Here is a 22,265-nt window from a genome sequence, read left to right on the forward strand (position 1 = left end):
ATAATTGTGAAGACCCTTGTCAACAATGTTGCAGAGAAGATTCCCTCATTGAGAGGAAAGTTAAAGCTCCCTTCCAGACCTAAGATTCCATGTCTATAATACTATGCCTTTTCCACTAGATTGAGCTTAGAGCATAGGTTAGTGCTTCATGCGCTATGTCTTAAACTATTTATAGCCTACATAGCACCTTGCATAGTACTTACACTTCAATGATGGTCAATAAAAATGCTCCCTGATTTGGTTATTATTTACTTGTAAAGAGATCATAAGGTTTAAACCAATATGTAGGTTGAAGGTTTTCAAAAGCCTCCACACCTTTTCCTTTTTTTTCTTAATTTTCCTTTTTAATAACAACTGTACAACAGACCATTTTATTCTTGCTTCTTTTCAATGGTTTCTTCTTTATATTTGCCCTTCTCCTTTGCAACTTGTCGGGATTTGGCTTTACGCTCAATAATCTTTTTTGCGATCTTTGTCCAGTTTTATTAGTCTGGTGATAACTACCTTGCTAGGGTGAATTCCCACATGCCATTAGCTTTTTCACGTGGTACACACTCAATGTAGATGACGTATTTCTTTCTGTAAACCTGAACTACCTTGCCAATTTGCTGACCTTTGTAGTGTTCTCGAGCCACCTGGACCTCATCGTTCTTCCGGATGGGCATCGAGCACACGTTGTATTTCTGCCTCAGCTCCTTGGAGAGCGGGGACGACATGGTCTTGCGCCGGATGTGCAAGGGTGCATTGAAGTGTCTCTTCAGGTTCTTGCTTCCGGCCCAGGTCACGAATGGATTAAACTTCATTTTGGCAAACAGGACCACCCAAAAAGAGACACATGCGCCCTCTTTTTTTCTTTTTTAAACAACCCTAGAAGCAGGATAGTTATTTTTTTTCCCATAATATAACATACCTCATTTTTTTTAATGTATTTAGAAGTTAGCTAGGAAAGACTCAGTTTTAGAATAGTTTCACTTGGAAAGACCAAAAGCCCTAGTTCTCTCTCTGATGCCTTTTCCCTTTGAAGGCATGTCTGAGTCCCCTGGCTTACCTTTTGTACCTTCTATACTCTTGGGTTAGCTTTCCCTTGGGAAGCCTTTGCTGTCAGTCATTTCAAAAGTCAAAAAGATAAGATCTGGAGCAGAAATCGTTCAACTGAAAATACACTCTAACAAAAACACACCAACAAAGCCATGAAAAAGAGGAAAGGCAGCATCAGCAATGAGAACCAATCAGACAGCCTGCTGGGAACTTTCCACCCAAATTCTGACTTCACAGAAGGAATGAGGACCAGATGTTTGGCATGATATATGCAAAGCTTTGGAGTAAATTAACTGATGAAGATTGGTTTTTTTAAGTAAGTATTAACTAAAATTACTTGGTCTCCTTCCTTCTCTAGTAGGGAAAGATTATGACTAGTGGCATATAGCTACATGCTTACTGCCTAATAAGGTAGGTTAAGTTTCTTCCCAATTTTCATAATAAATAGAACATTTCCAAGCAAGGTGATCAAGTTACAATAATAATATTCCATTTAAATTTATTATTTAATTTTATATTATTTAATCTGAACTTTGTATAATAAACTTCATGTATTATGGCCAAATCTGATGGCTTGGAATGCAGAGGCTGTACTTCCCCTTTCTGACCTAAAGGAAGAACTGGGAAGCATACAATAGAATAGCTGACTTTCTAATTAAAGTCTGTAACTTCCAGAAGTGATAGGCCCAAACTTGGACATGGGAGTAGGAAGGCAGGGAGGTAAAGAGGTTGGAAAGAAGACTGACAAAGTTATAACTAGGGCAGGGGAAGGCAACTGGCACTTATCCCAAGGTGCCAGATTTAGTGGGTATCATCTAATCCTACAGTCTTTAGGAAGCACAGAATCCTCAGAACTTAACACCTAGTAAGAATAATTAGTTCAAATATTAAATCAGCAAACAGGGCTGTGATCTCCTTTACTACTTCACCCAAATTCTATATTCCAACTAAGGATGCAGCTACAACTGCTTGGTCCAAGCATGCTCTGTGGTACCTATCCTGGGTGGAAAAACTTTGAGTTATGTCCTTGACAGTGGCCACTGACAGACATCAAAGTATTTTCTTTACAAAGGTTGTTACTATTTGACCTATCATCAGTAAGAATAAAAGATAGCTTGAATTATTCATCTGAGGGAAATGGGTGTCAGGCTGCTATTCTGGCATTCTATCTATTAAGATGCATGTAGTCATTGGTTGCCAAAATTTCAGCAAACCCTTTCTGCCACCATGTGGTTCAAAGTTTCTAGGTCTTATGACTGAGAATTTAGATTGTGATGAATGCCATTTATTTTTCCTTTGTATACATGTACTTTGCTAAAGTTTTAGAGTTTTATACTTGAAAGTATATTTCCATTCAGAAAAGCTATTTTGTTATATCTATATATTTGATTCCACTATTGTGTCTTATCACATAGATTCCTTCTAAACTGATAAATGAAGCAATGAATGATTTCTAAAGCATTTATTAAGCACCTATTCTGTCCCAGATATTGTTCTGGTCATTACTATCCTACTCCCTTTAGAAAGGATCAGTAAGTATAAGAGATTTATTGGTGGGAGAGGTCTGGGTTAGTTACAGTATGCTTTATCCAAATTATTAGAGCATGAGAGAATATGCTGATTTCAAAAGAAATTTGTCATATATGGTCATATATGCAATCTTCAGGGAGGAGGGAAGGAGGTTCCACTGATAATCTGAAAAGCCTTAGGAAATGCAAAATATAGTAGATAGGATAAAATTCAATGCAAAGCTATTCCATACTATTATGAAAATAGACAAGACTATAAGCTCCCTCACTATTAGCTATATACCACCATGCAATAGGGAAAAGGGTTGATGCCAATATCAATACCCATTGAGGAAAGAAAAAAAAATAAAGTGAAGAAAAATACATAGCTCCACATAGTCACCAAATAAGGAAGTGATTGCATGAGGAGGTCAGGAAATACTTATTGCTTTTAAGTACAAGGCACCATACTAGGCACTGGACTTGATTGTGGTAATACACAAGTATGATAATTGCCTGGGAGCAGGTTGCAATCTAGATGAGACTAATTGTTTTTGGGAGTCCACTTTCCCATAGGGAAAATAAATATGACATCTTCCCTCTGGGTATCCTGTCACTCTGAGAAAATCTTCCAGAAGATCAAAATGAGTTCATACTATAAGAGCAAGGGATCCCAGAAATACCAAAGCTCACTCTGGTTACATTACCTTAAAGCATCAGGTACCACTCCAGCTTCCCACCCACACTTAAGCTGCTTAGCTCATCTCTATGCCTCTCTAGAATGGAATTGGCTCTACACAGCTGGAGATATCATTAATTGCAGGGAGGCTAATCACTGCCCAGCTTGAAGAGAATTCACAGGTGTCATTCCCCAAAATTGGCACCTGTACAATGCTGGCTTCTTTTTCTCTGCTTCACCACTCTGAGGGCCCTGAGTTCCTACCTGCTGCTGACAGTAATTACATGTTGTCTTTGTTCAGGATAAAAATAACTCATAAACTATAAATGTTAAATTATGATAATCATCATCATCATCAAATGAGTCACTGTAGTAACCCAGGTAATTATTTTTAAGCTTTTTTCAATATGGCAATTATTGACCACAAAGAAGGGCATAATCTTATAGAAAATTCCCTCCAACATAACAAATCCTAATGTTATAATGATGCCTTTATTAATTATGGCCTATTTATTAGTCAAATGCATTCATCAACTATAGTTCAAGAAATGGAATGATGAGAATATTTTCCAATTATGACTAAAGATCTAAGGCATTTCACATGAAGTAAAATAAAACACACCTAAATAGGTGGGCAGATTGCAAAGGACATATTACTAAAATTATGAGAGACAATGTGATGCAATGGAAAGAGGAATGTATTTGGAGTTGGATAATATAGATTCAAATCCTACCTCTTTCATTTACTCTATGTGAGATCTCTGACAAATCATTTAACCCCTCTGGGACTCAGTTCCCAATCTATGATCATATAAATAACTAATATATACTCTTATTTGACTTGTCAAATTGCAAAAGAACACTGGGATAAATCAGGAGACTCAGTGTTGTATGAAAGAAAAATGAGCTTATCAAGATATTTATAGACCTAGGACAAAATCTTCCATGCCACAAAGAGTGATAAGAAATTTCATCAAAACTGTTATGGGACAATTTTTTACAAGTTTCACATATGCAATACATTCAAACTTGAATAAAAATTAAAGGGCACCTTAAGTTCCAAAGAGTAAAATTAGTTCTGGCACAAATTTTCTTTGGGATAAAATACTCATAGAATTTGAATGAATTTATATTATGCAGTTGTGTGTTTTTTTTCAGCAAAAATAAAATTCAGTAAATAATAAAGTGGTGACAATATGATAGCCATTTTATTAGACACAAATTATAGTACGAAGTACTTGCCCAGATGAGCACAAAAACTAGGTAAGAAGGTGCACAATCCCAGAACCACAGAGTTCCAAGGGAAGTTAAGATGCTCTCGAGTATGTTCTCCCACTTGATGCAATATATTGTTCACTATACAGTCTTTACTTGAATACTACCTAGTGACAGAGATCTTAGTATCTCACATTGCCACTCATTCCATTTACAGACAGCTCTACCTGTTAGGAAGTCCTTCCCTAAGGACAATAAAATTGCTCTGCCTTTCTGCAACTTCCACACATAGGCTTTGTTTTTTTTTTTTTTCCCACTGTAGTTAAGCACAATAAATCAAATCTTTCTCATATAAGGCAGTAAGTTAAATGTGTGTGGGCAACTATTATAATCTTCCTAAGGTTGTTTGTTTTGTCTTGACCTTGATATCACAGAATCACTGAATTTGAGAGTCAGAAGGGACCTCCACAATCACCAAGTCCAACCAGTGTACGAAAAGAATGCTCCCTATACCAGGAGCTATTCAATCTCTTCTTAAAGCCCTCTAAGGAGGAAGCCAACATCTCCCAAAGAAGCTAATTTCTGTTTTGAATATCTTTGATTATTAGGAAGTTTTTTGTAACCTCTGTCCTGAACTGGTCTTTTTGAAACTTTTGCCCCTTGCTCTTGGTTCTTTGGTGAAGCCAAATAAAACAAGTCAATTCTCTCTTCCACATGATGGGCCTTCAAATGCTTAAACAAAGCTATCATTTCTTCCCTAAAGCTTATCTTCTCTAGAATAAACATCTCCACCACATCCTGAAGTTGATTATATAATCTTCAGGTCTTTCACCAGTCTGGTTATATTTCTCTGGAGACTCTCCAGCTCATCAATGTCCTTTGCAAATTCTGGTGCCCAGAACCAAACATAAAATTCCAGATGAGTTCTGACAAGGGTACCGTATGATGCCGTTTTCCTTTTCCTATTCCTAGAAACTGAGTGAAGTAGGTAGAGAATTCACACAGGGAAGTCAATTAGATTACTGAAATAGTCCAAGTGAGAAGTGGTGAGTCTTTAAATTAAGCTAGTGCTTGTATGGGTAAAGAAAAGAATACATATAAGAGATGTTTGGAAAGTAGAAAGAACACAATTGGCAATAGATTTTGATGTGTAAGGTGGGTGAGAGTGAGGAGTTGAGGATGTTAATAAAATTGCGAGTGTAGGTGAGTTGAAGAATGGTGGTGACTGACAGTAATGAGGGAATTTGGAAGAGGAAAGAATTTGAATTTGAGAGAAAAAAGAGATAGTGAGTTTTGTCTTTGACATGTTGAATTTAAAATGCCTTCAAGACATCCAATTCTATGTTTCAGGAGACATTATGGCTGGATACGTGGATCCGAAGATCATCTGGCAGAGAGATGAAAACTGAACTTGTAAAAGCTGATGAAATCGCCAGTTGTAAAGAAGGAGAGGAGAATAGGACTGAGGACAGAACTTTAAGGGACACTCATGATTAGCAGATGAAGATCAGCAAAGGAACCTGAGAAGGAATGATCAGGTAAGTTGAAGAGAAGCAGGGGAAAGTAATGCTGTTAAAAAACAAAAACAAAAGAGAAATAGTATTTAGGAAAAGAGTATGACAGTCGATTTCAAAGGCTACAGAGATATCAAGAAGGACAAGGTATAGAAAAAAGACCAACTTAGAAAGTAGATTTTCATAGAAAAATTTATGATGAAATCAGAAACTAGACTGTAGTGAGATAAGAAAAGAGTGGGGGATCAAGTGAAAGCATTGGTTATAAATTACTTTCTCTAGGAGTTTTTAGACTTGAGAGGGAGGAGAGATACAGGATTATAGCTAAAAAGGATGATGGATCATGTGGGGATTTGTTTTGTTTGTTTTTTTGTTTTTAAAGATGAGAGAATCCTAGAGGTGTTTGGTAAGCAGGAGAGGAGTTAGTAGAGATTGAAGATTAGTGAGAGTGGGAACAATAGAGGGAGCTATCTGCTAGAAAATGCAGGATATAATGGCATCTAGGGCACATGTAGAGGGGGTGGTCTTGGCAAGGAGAAGGGTCATTTCTTCATGTGAGAAAGAATTAAAGAAAGAAATAGTTGGAAAAGGCATCTGAGTGATGTGAGATGAAGAGAAGAGAATAAGAAGCTGAATAGCCTCAATTCTTTTTGGGGTAATATGAAACAAACTTCTCAGTTGAGGGGGTGAAGGGAGGGATAGTAATGGTATATTTTGAGGAGGCATAAAATGGTTTAGAAAATTCTCTACAGTGAATAGCATTGTGAATTGATTAACGAAATATATAGGTATATAGGATTATATTACCATAATGGAGGCCCAGTTGGGATTACATAACATAAATCTGAAGTGGATTCAATCAGGATAATTTTGTGATTTTCTCCCACTTCATTGAGTAGCATATGAATAGGAGCAAAGGCAGTGGATAGTGGGGATTGCAGTCCAAGGTTTGTGCTTATCAGGGCATGACTGACAATTGAATAAGAGGGGAAGGGACATGAAATAAGAGGATATTGTAAAATGGAACTGGTTCAACAAAGGATCAAGATGGGGAAGGGAGGTGAGTGCAACCAGTGCAGAGGTGATATCCTTAGGGGTAGAGCAATAAAGGCCATAGTAAGAACAAAAGACAATAGGGTTAAGGATCACAATACAGAGGAAAAAAATAGAAAGATAAAAGATTATGATCAGATAAAGAATTTCAGAGTTCATGAATATAAAAATTCAGGACTTGAGGGTATAAGTCAAGGCTATGACTATCCATGTAGTTGATGTGGCTTGGAGGAGTAGGTCATGGAATTCAGAGGTTAGGGTGTTTGAGAGAGTATCAACATGTATTTTGAAGTCTCCTAGTAGAATGGTGAGAATTGGGGAGTAGAGAAAAACTAAGCTAACCACTGAATTAAGTGAGGAAAGAAGGAAAGCATCCTAGAAGTCTGTAGATAATGGATGCCAGAATCTTGATTTGGTGTTAAAAATGGGTTGAGTAAACCTCAAAGTAGGAGATGCTGCTAAGTGATGGTGGTAGAGATAGCCTAAAATTGTTGATGGAGAATAAAGAGTATTTTGACTCACCTAGTATGACCAGTGAGTTCATGGATATGAGTGAAATTACAATCAGTGCTAGAAAGGATGATCAGGAAAAACCCAGGCCTCAGTGAGTGCCACAAGATGGAAGAAGAAAGGAAAAAGTTGAAGAAGAAAGGAAGCTTGTTACTTTCAGAGAAAGGACAGCTATAATATCATGGTTTTAATTCATACAGATGAAGCATATTGATGTGAGATGTAAGGTCCTCAAGAATGAAATTCTTAAGGCAAAAAGAAAGCAGAGTAAAGTAGGGAATTGTTTAAAGAGGCCAATGTATTTGCATAGGAAACTTATGTAGCAAATTATAGCTTTAATAGAAACACACATAAGCTAGACAAAAACAGATGAGAAATATAAAAGGATATCAGGGTCCTATAAAGAGTAGTGTAAGATTTCCTAAATTTCAGAATTACCAGAATCAACCATTGTAAGAAAGAAGAGATAAAGCCCATATTGGGCATGAATATAAATGGGACAATGAAAAGGAGGAAAAAAAAAACGAGAACTACTTGACTCTTATTTTGCCTCTGTTTTCTCCGCCAGGAAAAATAATACTTGGACTAAAAAGATTAGATAAAAAATGATTAACAAGGATGAGAAATAAAGTCTGTGTACCTAGCATACCCTTAGTAAGGTTAAGTGATGGAGATGATCATAGGAACAATGGTTTTAGAACTTTGTCTAGTCAAATGCCTTCTTTATCCATGTGTTCGTGGTAAAGTCAATCAGTGTTTCTAAACCTCAGTGGACTCATTTGTAAAAGTTAAATAACAACACCTGGAGTGCTAACCTCACATATTTGTTGCGAGGTTTAAATAAGAAATCTATAGAGGAGATTGAGAACTTTAAAAATACTTCCTAACCATCCATTGTTACTATGATTCTTGTTTTTACTTGCAACTGGTTAAAGTACTGAATGTAAAATCTTTAGTGGCTCAAAGACAGCCTAAGGATTTGGGTTTCTAGTGAAAAACAGGGATCTGTCTTTGCTCCTTTTCCAGTTAAGCTTTTTCCAATAAAGACATAATTAGCAGTTCTCAGATATGTATATGGTTAATGCTGAGAGAAATAAATAAGTTACTTGATAACAAATTAGGGATTTTTATAGGCTAGGATGCTGGGACAAATCAAATAAGACTAAGTTTATTAGGGATAAGGTCCTATATTTAGTTTCAAAAGTCAATTTAATAAGTACAACTTGGGTGGAGGCATAGGTAGAAAACCATTCCTCTTTAAGAGATGTAATCCAAAATCAAAACTAGTCAACATCGAAACCAAGCCCCAAAACAGCTCTTTTTCAGACTTTAAGTAAAGAGGAATTGAGTCCAGAACACAGGATATAATGAGACTGCTATATGCCATTCTCTGATCTGAAACATCTGAAACATTCAGTTCTGGATGACACATTTGAGGAAGTGGATACACTCAGTTGGAGTGTATCCAAGAGATGGCAAAGAAAAGGTTATTGGAGACTAGCCCTTGTGAAAACAGCTTGAAGAAGCTTGCTGTAACTTAGTCTGGAGAAGAAAAGACTTACCAGGGACACTATAGCTATCTTCAAGTATGTGAAGAGTACAGTGTTTTGGGAACAGTCAATTGTTAAATTTGTAGTGTGAGCATTTGTACCTCAGAAATTGGCACGTGTCCTTCCAAGACCATGACTTACACCTGAGATGGCTATGCTGTTTCTAGATCCAGTTGTATCCTGTTGAGATGGAGAATTAATGAAGACTTGACAGTATAAAGGGGCTAAGGCCAATTCAAAGGAAAGTAAGCTAGATTCAATAATTACTCATTCACAGACATTTTCTTGGTATCTTAAAGCATTTACCAAACATAAACTTCTAGACAAAGATGCTAGTAGTCTTGACTTTCTATAATGACCAAATTAAGAAACAGAGGCATCAGAGTTATGATGACTTGTTTAGAGCCAAAATGGGTAAGAGAGTGAAAATAAGATAAGAAAGAGAAGATAAGGGAAGTAAGGAAGACTACTACAGACTGACTCCTCTGACATGACAGATAAGTCAAACTAAGAACAGAGTTTTTAGTTGTAGGAAAGAGGTCAATACAGTCAATAAATAGCTAATAATAATAGTTCAAATTTACATAAAATATTTATATTATAAATGTACACATCTAGGCTTAATTTATTTTATTGACTATCTAGACTTGAGAAAGTGATGGAGAAAATGTTAATAATGCCAATTAAACTTTAAAGTGTTATGTATTTTGGAGAGCTGATTGCTAAACATTTACCAGCAAACTCCTGGTATTGAGAGACCACCCTATGGAGGATAGATTAGCTTTATCATTCTTGGCCTCAAGGGCAGAACTAGGAGCTTTAGGTGAAATTTTCAGAGAGTTTCAGATTTTGGCTTAATGTCAGTAAGAACTTCTGAATGATTAGAGTTGCCCAAAATAGGAATGACCTACCTCTAGTCTCACTGGTTCCCTCCTCAGTGGAAGTCTTGAACCAAAGACTAAATAAATAATTACTTGTTGGCAATGTTTTAGAGAAGATTCCTCTTCAGAAAGTCTTCTGAGAGTCCTGCCAGTTCTGTAATTCTGAAAAATCTGTGAAAAAATGACTGCTGATTGTGTCCTTGGAGCAAATAAAACCTCCCTTTTTTGGAATCCAAGGAGGCAGATGCAAAGGTAGCACACAGCTGGGAGAAAGCTGGGCTTCACTTCAAGCACTTCTGTTGATGAGCTCACGACTTGAAGAGTGATTGATTATGCTAACTGCAGCCAGAAAGATGATGAAATAGGGCAGTAGTTAGATATCTGGATACCCCCAAAATGTCAGAGATCTCAAAGACTGGCTCTCCTTCCTATCCCAAGTTTCATCATACTAAACACCTGACCCCAATTGAAATTCTGAATACAGGCACAAATTGAGGATCAGAAGAGAGCCAATCCAGATCTCTGTGTGCCTTTAAGGTTGTCAGTAACAATTAACCAGGCTAAACATTCAACTCACTACTTAAAGGAAGGCAAATGTGAGAGCTTCTAGACATCTGTAGGTAGTTGCAGGTGCTCTGAAAATCTTGTCCATCTGTGCTGCCCAGATACCTTGTAGGAATTCAGCTTAACAATAACATATACTGCCTTTGCATAAGTATTTGGGATAGAGATCTGAACAACAATGGAAATGAATGGAAAACTTAGAGATAGTGCTCGCTATTCAGAATACCTTAACAGATATCTTCCTACTGGTACTGCTCCTTTTCAGAATTTTCCCATTTCTCACTATTCCAACACACTTAGACATCCTGAACTCAATTTAGATTAAGGTGTTAGCATTAGTGGGAGAGGAAATAGAAGGGGAAAATCCAGGATGTGAAAACCTGGGTGCAAACCACTGAGTTCCTATAGTTTAAGTCATCAGAAGAACTTCCAGATGAAAGTCTAAGAAAATGTAAAGAACAACATCAATGATAACAAAAATGAAGCTGAATTCTATGTAATTAGGACAAAATTAACTTTATTCTGGAGAAGAGTAGAGAAAATACACCACCTCTTTCTTTTCAAAGGTGGGGGACTACAGGTATGGAATTGTATATACACTGTCCAACCCAACTGATATGATGGTTATTTTTGCTGAAATCTTTTTTTTCTTTTATTCTTTGCCACAGGGTTGGATAAGCAAGAGGAAGGAATATATTCAGAAATGCACATGTGTGTAATACACATGCACATACATATTTATACATATATGTCTATGTATACATATATGTAAGTGTGTGCATGTGTGTATATGTATTTATATATAGATACATGCACTGGTAATTTCACTTTCCTCTTTCCAATAAAGCTTTAAAGAAGGTAAAATATAGAGTTAGAAAATTATAAATGACCACTTAAATTCAACAAATAAAAACACCATTGCACATCTATATAGCACTTGAAGGTCTACAAATATGTTAGCAAACATGTATTTATTGCCAACCTTGTGCAAAGCTATGTGCTAAAGTATGGAGATACAAAGCAGTCTCTGCCCTTAAGGAGTTTACATTCTGTAGTAGAGATAGCGAATGTGTACAAGTAAGAAAATATAAGGTATATACAAATTAATACAAAATCAATTCAAGAGGAAGAGTGTGCTAACAGAAGAGATCGAAAAAGACCACATGTACTAAGTGACACTTTAGCTATTTTTAAAGCAACTAGGATTTATACAAGGTAAAAGCAAGGAGGGAAAACATCCGAGACATAGGGGATCATCTGGGAAAGGAACAAAGGTGAAAACTGGCATCCCTGATCTGGTGAACAGCTTATCCTGAGGTTCCTAAAACAGAGGCTTTCTCATTCTGGTCTTTTATTTTTTTTCCCCTTCAAAAAATAATTTGGACATAATAATCACATTTTATAACATGCATATGTTTGCAAGGGTAGCTAGGTGGCACAGTGGATAGAACACTGAACTTGGAATCAGGAAAACTCATCTTCCTGAGTTCAAATTGAGCTTCAGACACTCATTAGCCATGTGCCCTGGGGCAAGTTATTTAACCCTGTTTGCCTCAGTTTCCTCATCTGTAAAATGAGTTGGAGAAGGAAATGGCAAACCACCCCAGTATCTTTGCCAAGAACACACCAAAATGGTGTCACAGAGAGTCAGACACAACTGAATAACATCAAGAACATGAATGTTTTCAAGCTGTTTTCTTCAGGTTGACAAAAGGCAACACTCATTTATTAAGTGCTGGGAATATTAATGTAAGCATAAAGACAACCCAGCCTTCAAAGAGCTTACTTCCTAATAGGAAAAGACAATACATAAAAAGGAGCCGAAAAGGTGGGAGAGGGCAGATGGAAGGGAATCACTTAGTGAGTTCTGTGTGTCAGAAACACAGCATGAAGGGAATGAAGGTTGGCTGGCCTAGTCTAGTTCCTAACCCATGGAAGTCTTCAGGAGGAACTACCCAATAGAAGATAAGGGTCAGAAGATAGGAGGGATGCTCCAGGGTGAGAAGGCAGTTGAGTCATCATAGAAGCAGTCTTTGCAACAACCCTGTAAGGCAGGGACAGCAAGTATAATATTTTGGTGAGTTGTGACTTATTGTTTCCTTGGTGTAACTAACTTCTTCTACCAAAGCAAATTCACACTTTCTTTGGAACTTGTGGTCTTAGAGAATTGTCTTGGGCACTGATAAATCAAGTGACTTGTCAAGGGACTCATGCACTGATAAGTTAAGTGACTTGCCAAAGGGTCTCATCCCCAGTGTCAGAGGCAGGACAAGAACCCAAGTCTTCCTATCTTTGAGGCTAGAATTCTAGTGAGAATTCTAAGCTACCTTTCACTGTAAGTGTTATTGTTCCAATGTCACAAAAGAGAAAACTCAAACGGAGGTTAATTGACTTGCACATGATTGTACATAAGTATGAGTGAGAGTAAGCTAAGGATTCCTGACTTCAAGCCAGCCAGCCCTCTGTCTACTGTCCTCTTTTCTATCAGTCAGTCCCCTTTTATCCAACCAAGCTATCAATAAACATTTATTAAATGCCTATTATGTGTCAAGCATCTCATTTCCTCACTTTCCTCTGAGACCAAAACTCCTTTAAATAAAGCCAGTTTCCTTATTCTTTCCTTTTCATGCAATTCTAATTTCCACTCCGTTACTTTTGATTTAAGCCTTATTACCTCATGTGCAAAGTGATCCCCTTTCCTCTCTGTCAATTCACATGCTGCATTTCTCCATTAGCTATCTCAATCCTCCACATCTTCTATGATGCCTTCTTGAGTTATCATAGGCCATAGTGGTCTTTCCCTTCTCTGAAATCCTATTGCACTTAATATTTGATACCATGGAATCTAGCATTTGCCAATGTATTATTTTGTCTTCTAGTTTCTTCGTTTACCTCAGTCTTGACACATCTCAGGGCATAAGAGGTGATTAGTTACCTTAGGATAAGGATGATTCTTTGAGTTTCCTCCTGTTTGGCCCAGTACTGGGCATATGTGAGGGCAGAAAGCCCTGCCATAAAAGATTAATCTGTAATCTTTATTAGAAAAAGAGCAGAGATCTTCCTTTCTGCACTGTGAGCATGAAAATATGCTCTCTTAGCCAAAGCAAGGTAACTTCTTGACTGCGATAACCAAAACAGGCATGTACACAAACATGTTTGACATGTAAGAAATAGGAATGCAGAGGTATTTTGAAATCATTACCAGTACCCTTCATTAATGCAACATTAACAGAAATGGCAAATAGTTCTCACAAGAAATCACTCAGGATGTTAGCCTATTTATAGCAAAATTGTTTGCTTTCATCATAGCACTGACCATTCTTCAAAAAAGTTCTCATTGCAAACTTTAGAGACATAAGATGAATTATGAATGCACAAAATCCAAGTCTTAAAATACAACCAGGTGGAGTGTTGAGGGGGGGAGCATCACTAAACTATGCCAAGAAACATTACCCAGCTGTGTTTTAGAATTACAAGTGATCTCAAGACATAGTCATGCATTTGGCAGCTAAATAATGCCAAAATTATGTTTTCCTAGATCTTTGCTACCTAATTTTTAAGCCATTTACTAAAAATCAAATATATGTAATTCTAATTATATGTATTTCATCCACAGAATGTTGCTTTGCAAGACTTTTGATGTACATGAATTCTTTTGATATATCCATAGAATTTTCTTCAAAAATAAAATCCTTAGCCCATAAAAGTTGGTTGTCAAAGGTTAAAATTGTATTCTAAATGTTACGTCAAGGGATAACACTGATAAAACTTTGCATTTACAGGACCCTTTTACTTCTCATAATGTAAAGTGCTCAGTTTGCTAGTCTTTTAAATTTATGTTCTCTACATCTTTAGGCTCCAGGAATCCCAGGTGATCTTGAAGCACTTCTTAGACAGAGCTTTCTTAGAGTTCTTGAACTTCTGGATTAGAAGGAACCTAAAAGATCATGAAATTCAGCCCATACTGAAATTAATAAATCTTAGTTATAATATCCCTGCAGTGGGGATCTTCTAGTCTAGTCAGTGGCGTCAAACTCAAATAGATTATTGACTTGGAAAGTCAACATTGACTTAGAAAACAACAACATGACATTATCTATATTACATTGTATTTTTATTTATTTTTATATTATTATATATTATTACACATTTTCCAATTCCTCTCCTAGGGTCTCAAGTTTGAAACCTCTGCTTAGCATTTTTTTTAGCATCTCTAGACCCCTGCCTCCAAACAGGAAACCTATTTTATTAATGAATCAGCTGGTCAAGAAATATTCAGTGATTTGCCCAAGATCATACAGATCATAACTGAGGCAAAAGGGCCCAAAACCTTGGTTCCTTACCCAACTTCCTCCTGATGCGATAATCTCTAGATGGAATGATGCAGTCCTTTCTGGGTTATAGTCGCTTTACCTTCCTTGCTAAGTACATCTTTAGAGGGAAGAACCACTAATAACTGGGATGAGCGAAATGTGTTTAGGAACAGCCTCATGTAGTTGGGATCCCTGAGCTGGAGTTTGAAAGAAGCTGGAGACTTTAAGAGATGGAGGTAAGGAAGGAATGCATACAAAGGCACAAAAGTAAGAGAATGTTCAAAGAGAGCAACAAGGAGTAGGCTAGTGTGACTGGAATGAAGAATGAATGAAGGATTGTAATGTATATTATTAAGCCAGGAAAGGTAGGCTATTGCCTGATAGTAAAGGTCTATGAATGCCAAACAAAGCAGTTTGAATTTAATCCTAGAGGCAATAGGGAGCCACTATCAATTCTTGAGCAAAGAAATGATGTGGTTATATGTGAGTTTTAGGAAAATCATCTTGGCCACTGAGTTGTGAATGTATTGGAACAGGGAGAGACTTGAAGCTGTGAGATGCAAGTATGAGCATATTGTAATAAATCAGGTGAGAAGTGATGAGGGCCTGAATTAGAGTGGTAGCCATGTGAATGGAGAGAAGGAACACATGAGAGATATAAACAAAGTCTATATCCACATAAATATCAGGGTTCCCTCCACTCCTTTTTTAGGCTTCCCTAATTCAGTTCCCTCATAGTGCCCCATCAGAGCAACAGCCTATGCCTGGAATGTTCTCTCAACCCTATGCTCATCAAAGATTACCTAGCCAGTTATCTATTCCCAGGGTACCTTGATCAGAGGAAGCCTAACTAATCTGTGAAAATGAAAGGTTGAATAATATAAAGAAAAGAACAAAAACCAAGACCTTGGAGACTTGAATCCATCTGTCACTTACTAGTATAAACTTGGGCAAGTTGTTTAATCTCTCTTAGCCTTGGTTTACTCCTGCATTAGATATAGATAAGATTTAGGTTTATATCAGATGATCTCTAAGGTCACTTTCATCTCTAATATTTTATGACAATGAGCTAATTAGTATAGAGTAAATAATTCATTTACCTCTCCCATATAGCACATCTGCATTAAACAAATATCCTTAAAGCATTGGTGTGCATGTGTGTACACACATATATACATATAGATGGGTGTATGTGCATGTGTATAGATTTGTATGCAAATATTTATCTGTATATGTGTGTATATACACACATACATATGCATATTATATAAGTCCACACACATATATCTACCTTGTCCATAGTTGCTTCCACTTGTTGTCTATCCTATTAGCTTGAGCTCCTTGAGAGCAAAGACTGTCATTTACCTTCATCATCACATAATGAATACTTCACTGACTGACTGATTGACTTGGAAAAGGAGTTTCTTCACCTGTGTTTTCCCTATCCCCATGAAATCATGGGTCTGTCCCTATCTCTTCAAAGCATTAACTCCAAATGAATGACTTGTCTAGAAATTTAAGGATAGAGATCAACTAGTAAATGGGGGTTAGAACTAGGTGTGAGGGACTTTAGTATCTTTGTCAGATAGAGGACTGTCTTTACCCACCATCTTTCTCACTATAATACTATCTTCTGACTAATTACCTATACAAGTAGTGCTGAACCCAAGTGACAGCACCAAAGGCTAAAGAAGTTGCTGACTTCTGTCAGATTTAGATCTCTGGAAGTATCTGGATAATCTCTACAGATAACTCATCATTTCTTGTTTGTTTAAGATTCTAGCATGAAGAAGGCATAATAGAAGCACAAACTTGGTGTGGACACCCCTCCAATCAGTTCCAATACACGTAAAAAATGACTCTAAACAAACTTTAGAGCTAAAGAACCCACCAAGAGACAAAGAGAAATAAAGCTCCCACAGAAAGAAGCTTCCCAGGCCAACAAGAAGGATCTCTCTCACCAGGCTGGGAGCTGAGCACAACCCCATATGAGCTACATGGTTCCTGGCTCCATGGAGGCCCTGACCATCAGTGGGCCCAAGCAGACTTCAGGAGAGAGAATCACCAGCAGCTATGAAGGTTTCTAGAATTATCAACCCATAAACGCCAAAAAGAAAGTAAAAGATCAGGGTGGAATTTGTGGGAACAGGGGGACCCCCAGGTTGAAAAGCAGAAGAGGCACATCGGTTGTGCGCCTAGATGTCTCAGGAGCTCCTGGCTTGCAGATTGCAGGGAGTCCCAGTGACCATTCAGAGGGTAATCTACTCTTATTTTAACCTGCTTGGATCTGGATCATGGTCTTGGGTGGTGGTCCGGGGTTGTGTGACCACTGAGCCAGAGCTTGTGGTGTCTGTAGAGAGGACACCTAACTAATAGGTCCAGCAGCTGTTAGAATCCCAATGATTTGGGACAAAGCTCTCTCCATTCTGGAAGCAGAGTTCTACTGTGGCAAAGTGCTCAAAAGTCAAATAATTGACTGGCAAGATGAGCAAACCCAGGAGATGTAATCAAACCATAAATCCCTTTTTGGGGGACAAAAAGTTTCAAGGTAGGGGCAGCTAGGCAATGAATAGAGGACCAGCACTGGAGTCAGGAGAACCTGAGTTCAAATCCAGCCTCAGACAGAACATAAAAAAAACTAGCTGCGTGACCTTGGGCAAGTCACTTAACCCCAATTGCCCTACCTTCCCCCCTCCAAAAAAAAATGATCAAGGTATCAAGTGGAAGGAAGACAGCAAAGTCAGAACTCCTGCATCAAAAACATCCAAGAAAAAATGTGAACTGGTTACAGACCATGGAGGAGCTCAAAAAGGATTTTGAAAATCAAATGAGAGAAGTGGAGGAAAAATTGGGAAGAGAAATGAGAATGATGCAAGAAAATCATGAAAAGCAAGTCAACAGCCTGCTAAAGGAGACCCAAAAAAACACTGAAGGAAATAACACCTTAAAAAATATACTAACTCAAATGGCAAAAGAGGCTCAAAAAGCCAGTGAGGAGAATAATGCCTTAAAAAGATGAATTTGCCAGAAGGAAAAGGAATTTCAAAAACTCACTGAAGAGAATAATTCCTTCAAAATTAGATTGGAGCAAATGGAAACTAATGACTTTGTGAGAAATCAAGATATTATAAAACAGATCCAAACAAATGAAAAAATAGAAGGCAATGTGAAATATCTCATTGAAAAAACTATTGGCCTGGAAAATAGATGTAGGAGAGATCATTTAAAAATCATTGGACTACCTGAAAGCCATGATCAAAAAAGAGCCGAGACACCATCTTGCAAGAAATTATCAAACAAAATTGCCCTGATATTCTAGAACCAGAGGGCAAAATAGAAATTGAAAGAATTCAATGATCAGCTCTTGGAAAAGATCCCAAAAAGAAAACCTCTAGGAATATTATAGGCAAATCCCAGAGTTCTCAGTTCAAGGAGAAAATACTGCAAGCAGTCAGGAAGAAACAATTTGCATATTGTGGAAACACAATCAGGATAACACAAGATAGCTTCTCCATTAAGGGATTGAAGGGCTTAAAATATGATGTTCCAGAGGTGAAAGGAGCTAGGACTAAAACCAAGAATCACTTACCCAGAAAAACTGAGTATAATGTTACAGGGAAAAATATGGTCATTCAGTGAAATAGAGTACTTCCAAGCATTCTTGATGAAAAAACCAGAGCTGAACAGAAAATTTGCCTTTCAAATACAAGAAGGAAGAGAAGCATGAGGAGGTAAATAGGAAAAAGCAATCATAACAAAATTCTTAAAGTTGAACTATTTACATTCCTACATGGAAAAATGATAATTGTGACTCATAAGACTGATCTCAGTATGAGGATAGTTGAAGTCCGTGTGTGTGTGTGTGTGTGTGTGTATACATACATATATGTGTATGTATAGGAGGGTGTATGTGTATATAAATATATATGTGAGTGTGAGCAAATGTATGTTCATGTATACATAGACAGAGGGCACAGGATGAATTGAATATGTAGGGATATCTAAAAAATAAAATTAAGAGTTGAGAGGGATTTATTGGGAGAAGGAGAAAGGAGGAGATAGATTAGGGTAAATTGTCTCATATAAAAGAGGCAAGAGAAAATTTACAATGGAGGTAAAGAACAGGAAGATAAGAGATGAAGAAGCTTATTCTTATTGAAATTGGCTTAAGGAGGGAATAACATACACACTTGATTCAGTATCTTACCCTGTAGGAAAATAAGGGGGTAGGGAGTAGGAGGGGGGATTAAAGAAGGGAGGGCAGATTGGGGGAGAGGGTAGTTAGAAGCAAACGTTTTTGAAAAGGGATATGGTCAAAGGAGAAAATGGAGTAAGTGGAGGGCGGGATTGGATGGAGGGAGATACAGTTGGCCTTTCATAATATGACAACTATGGAAATGATTTGGAAATGCACATGTACAACCTATATTGAGTTGTTTGTCTTCCAAGTGGTGGCAGGTAAAGAGGGAGGAAAGGAAAAAATATGGAACTCAAAGTTTTAAAAACAAATGTTTAAAAAAAATCATTCTTTATATGCAACTGGGAAATAAGATGTACAGGCATTGGCATATAGATATATGTCTTGCCCGACTAGAAAGTTAGGGGGATGATGGGGGAGAATATAGGGGAGAATGGTTTGGGGGAAGGGGCAATCAGTGGGCTTGCTCTTTTGGGGTGTGGGTAGGGGAAAGATGCGGAAAAAATGTAACTCAAAATCTTGTGGAATTGAATGATGAGTACTAAAAATAAATAAAATTAATTAAAAAAAAGTTTCTAGCACATAAAATATCTTTGAGAAGGGTAATTCCCTCTTCATACCTGAAATTAATTGTCTATTAAATATTTGTAGAATTCACTTGTAAATCCATGAAGCTTATTCAGGGGGTATTCTTTCTTTCCAAGATAGTTATTTAAGTATTCTATTTCCTCTTCTGTTAATTTGGGTAATTTATATTTTCATGTCATATTACATTTTTGTAAACATTCTTCCATTCATCTATTATTAGCATATAATTAACCAAAATAGCTCCTAATAATTGCTTGAGTTTCATCTTCATTGGCTGTGCATTCACCCTAATTTAGATTTCTTCTTTCTCTTTTTTAATCAAATTAACCAGTGGCTCATCTATTCCACTCCCCATCCCCCTACCCCCGTTAAAACCATTATTTGTTCAACGTTTTGATTTTTTGTTTTTTTACTTTCAATTTTATTCATTGCTACTTTCGTTTTCAGGGTCTCTATTTTGGTGATTGGAGCTTTTTAATTTATTCTTTTTCTAGGTTATATTGCTACCGTTTTTTTTTCATACCTAATTCACTGATCTGTTCTTTCTCTCTTTTATTAATGTAAGCATTTAGAAATAATATCTTTCCCCAAAGTATGACTTTGGCCACAGCCCACAAATTTTAGTATGTTGTATCACTGTCATTATCTTTAATGAAATTATTGATTGGAGTGAGGGAGGGAGCCAAGATAGCAGAGTAATGGCAAAGACTCACCTCAGCTCTCCCAAACTGACCTGCAAGCAAATTTAAAAGTAACACCTCAAAGCAAATTCTGGAGCAGCTGAACCAACAAAGGGATGGGGTGAAACAATTTTCCAACCCAAGATACCTTGGAAGGTCAGCAGAGAAGATCTGTCTCAATGGGGTAAAACTGAAGCCCAATCATCCATAGACCACACCAGCGCAGGCTACAGCCTAGGAATCAGGCAGAAGACTTTTGGGGCAACTGCTTTGGCAGGGGTGAGTAATCAGCTGGGACAGCTTCTGGAACTCTCAGCCCACAGACAATAAGGGGATTGAGTAGCTGCTCAGAAAGAGAATGTGGGGAACCCTTTGCTGGCACTTGGTGCAGGATTCTGTTGTGTTGCCCATATTAGGTTCCAGGTCACAGTACCAGGGCAAGGAAGAGGAGCACTAGCACACCAGGGTATGTGGCCACTAGGGTAGAGGGATCCTGGTCATAGTTTCAGGTCAAAAATGCGTACCTGTGCTCACTCACAGGCCAGGAGACCAGTAACCACATCTCTCCTTAGATCCTACCAAATTAAAAGAACTGAAAACTTATAGACCCCCAAAACTAGCTCTGAGAAAAAGCAGAACAAAAAGCCTGAATCTTGGGGCAGTGTCCCCTTCACCCTGGAAGCGGAACCCAATCTTAACATAAAGTTAAAAGTCAAGAAATTGGCTATAAAATGAGCAATATCTAACTGAATAGAAAAATAGAAGAAAATGTGAAATATCAGGAGATGGCCTGGAAAATAGATCCAGGAGAGATAATTTAAGAATTATTTCATTACCTGAAAACCATGAACTAAAGGGGAAAAAAGAGTCTAGACATCAAGAAATTATTGGGAAAAACTGCCCTGATATCCTAGAACTAATGGGTAAAATAGAAATGGAAAGAAGTCACCAATCACCTCCTGAAAGAGATGCCAAAATGAAAATTCCCAGAAATATTATAGCTAAATTCCAGAGCTCTCAGGTCAAAAAAGAAAATATTGCAAGCAGCCAGAAGGAAACAATTCAAATATTGTGAAGCCACAGTCAAGATAACACGAGATTTAACAGCTTCAATATTAAAGGACTGGAGGGCTTGGAATATGATATTCTGGAAAACAAAGGAACTAGGATTACAACCAAGAATCACCAATCTGTCAAAACTGAGTGTAATCCTTCGAGAGAAAAAAAATGAATATTTAATGAAACAAAGGACTTTCAAGCATTCCTAATTTTAAAAAAATACCATAGTTGAATTTTTTTCAAAAAGACATTCAAAACAAGATTCAAGAGAAACATAAAAAAAGTAAATAGGAAAGAGAAATTATATAGAACTCAATAAAGTTAATTGGTTTATATTCCTACAAGGGAAGATGATACTTATAATTCCTAAGAGCTTACTTAGCTAAAAGTAGTATACTTGTGAATTGACTATGACAGGATGACATCTAAGTAAATAAAATTAAATTAAGGGGTGAGGAAAAGGGATGACTATGATTGGATGATACTGATAAAAATAAAACTAAGATGTGAGAAAGAGGGCCACACTGGGAGAAGGGAAAAAGGAGGGATAGAATGGGGTAAACTATCTCACATAAAATAGATTCAAGAGAACTTTTAGAGTAGAGGGGGAAATGGAAGGTGGACAATGGTTGAACCTTTCTTTAATCAGAATTGGATCAAAGAAGGAATAACATATAAATTTAGTAGAGTATAGAAATCTATCTTATCCTACGGGGATGTAGGAAGGAAAGGATATAAGAGATGGGGAAGGTACTGATAGAAGACAAGGAAGATTTGGGGAAGCAGCAGTCAGAAAAAAAAAAACTTTTGAGAAGTGACCGGGTAAAAGGAGAGACAGAGAGAGAGAGAGAGAGAGAGAGAGAGAGAGAGAGAGAGAGAGAGAGAGAGAGAGAGAGAGAGAGAGAGAGAGAGAGA

At 37.3% G+C, this 22,265-nt stretch overlaps 1 pseudogene; it reads right to left on the bottom strand.

Moving 5' to 3' along the window:
• Window positions 1-371: 371 nt before the first annotated feature.
• Window positions 372-803, bottom strand: LOC138154719 (large ribosomal subunit protein uL24 pseudogene; annotated as a pseudogene).
• Between the last annotated feature and the right edge of the window lie 21,462 nt (window positions 804-22,265).

Source organism: Petaurus breviceps, unplaced genomic scaffold (assembly GCF_028583685.1).
Source record: "Petaurus breviceps papuanus isolate PSGF00001 unplaced genomic scaffold, PetGlider_PUasm1.0 91133, whole genome shotgun sequence".
Classification (NCBI taxonomy): Eukaryota; Metazoa; Chordata; class Mammalia; order Diprotodontia; family Petauridae; genus Petaurus; species Petaurus breviceps.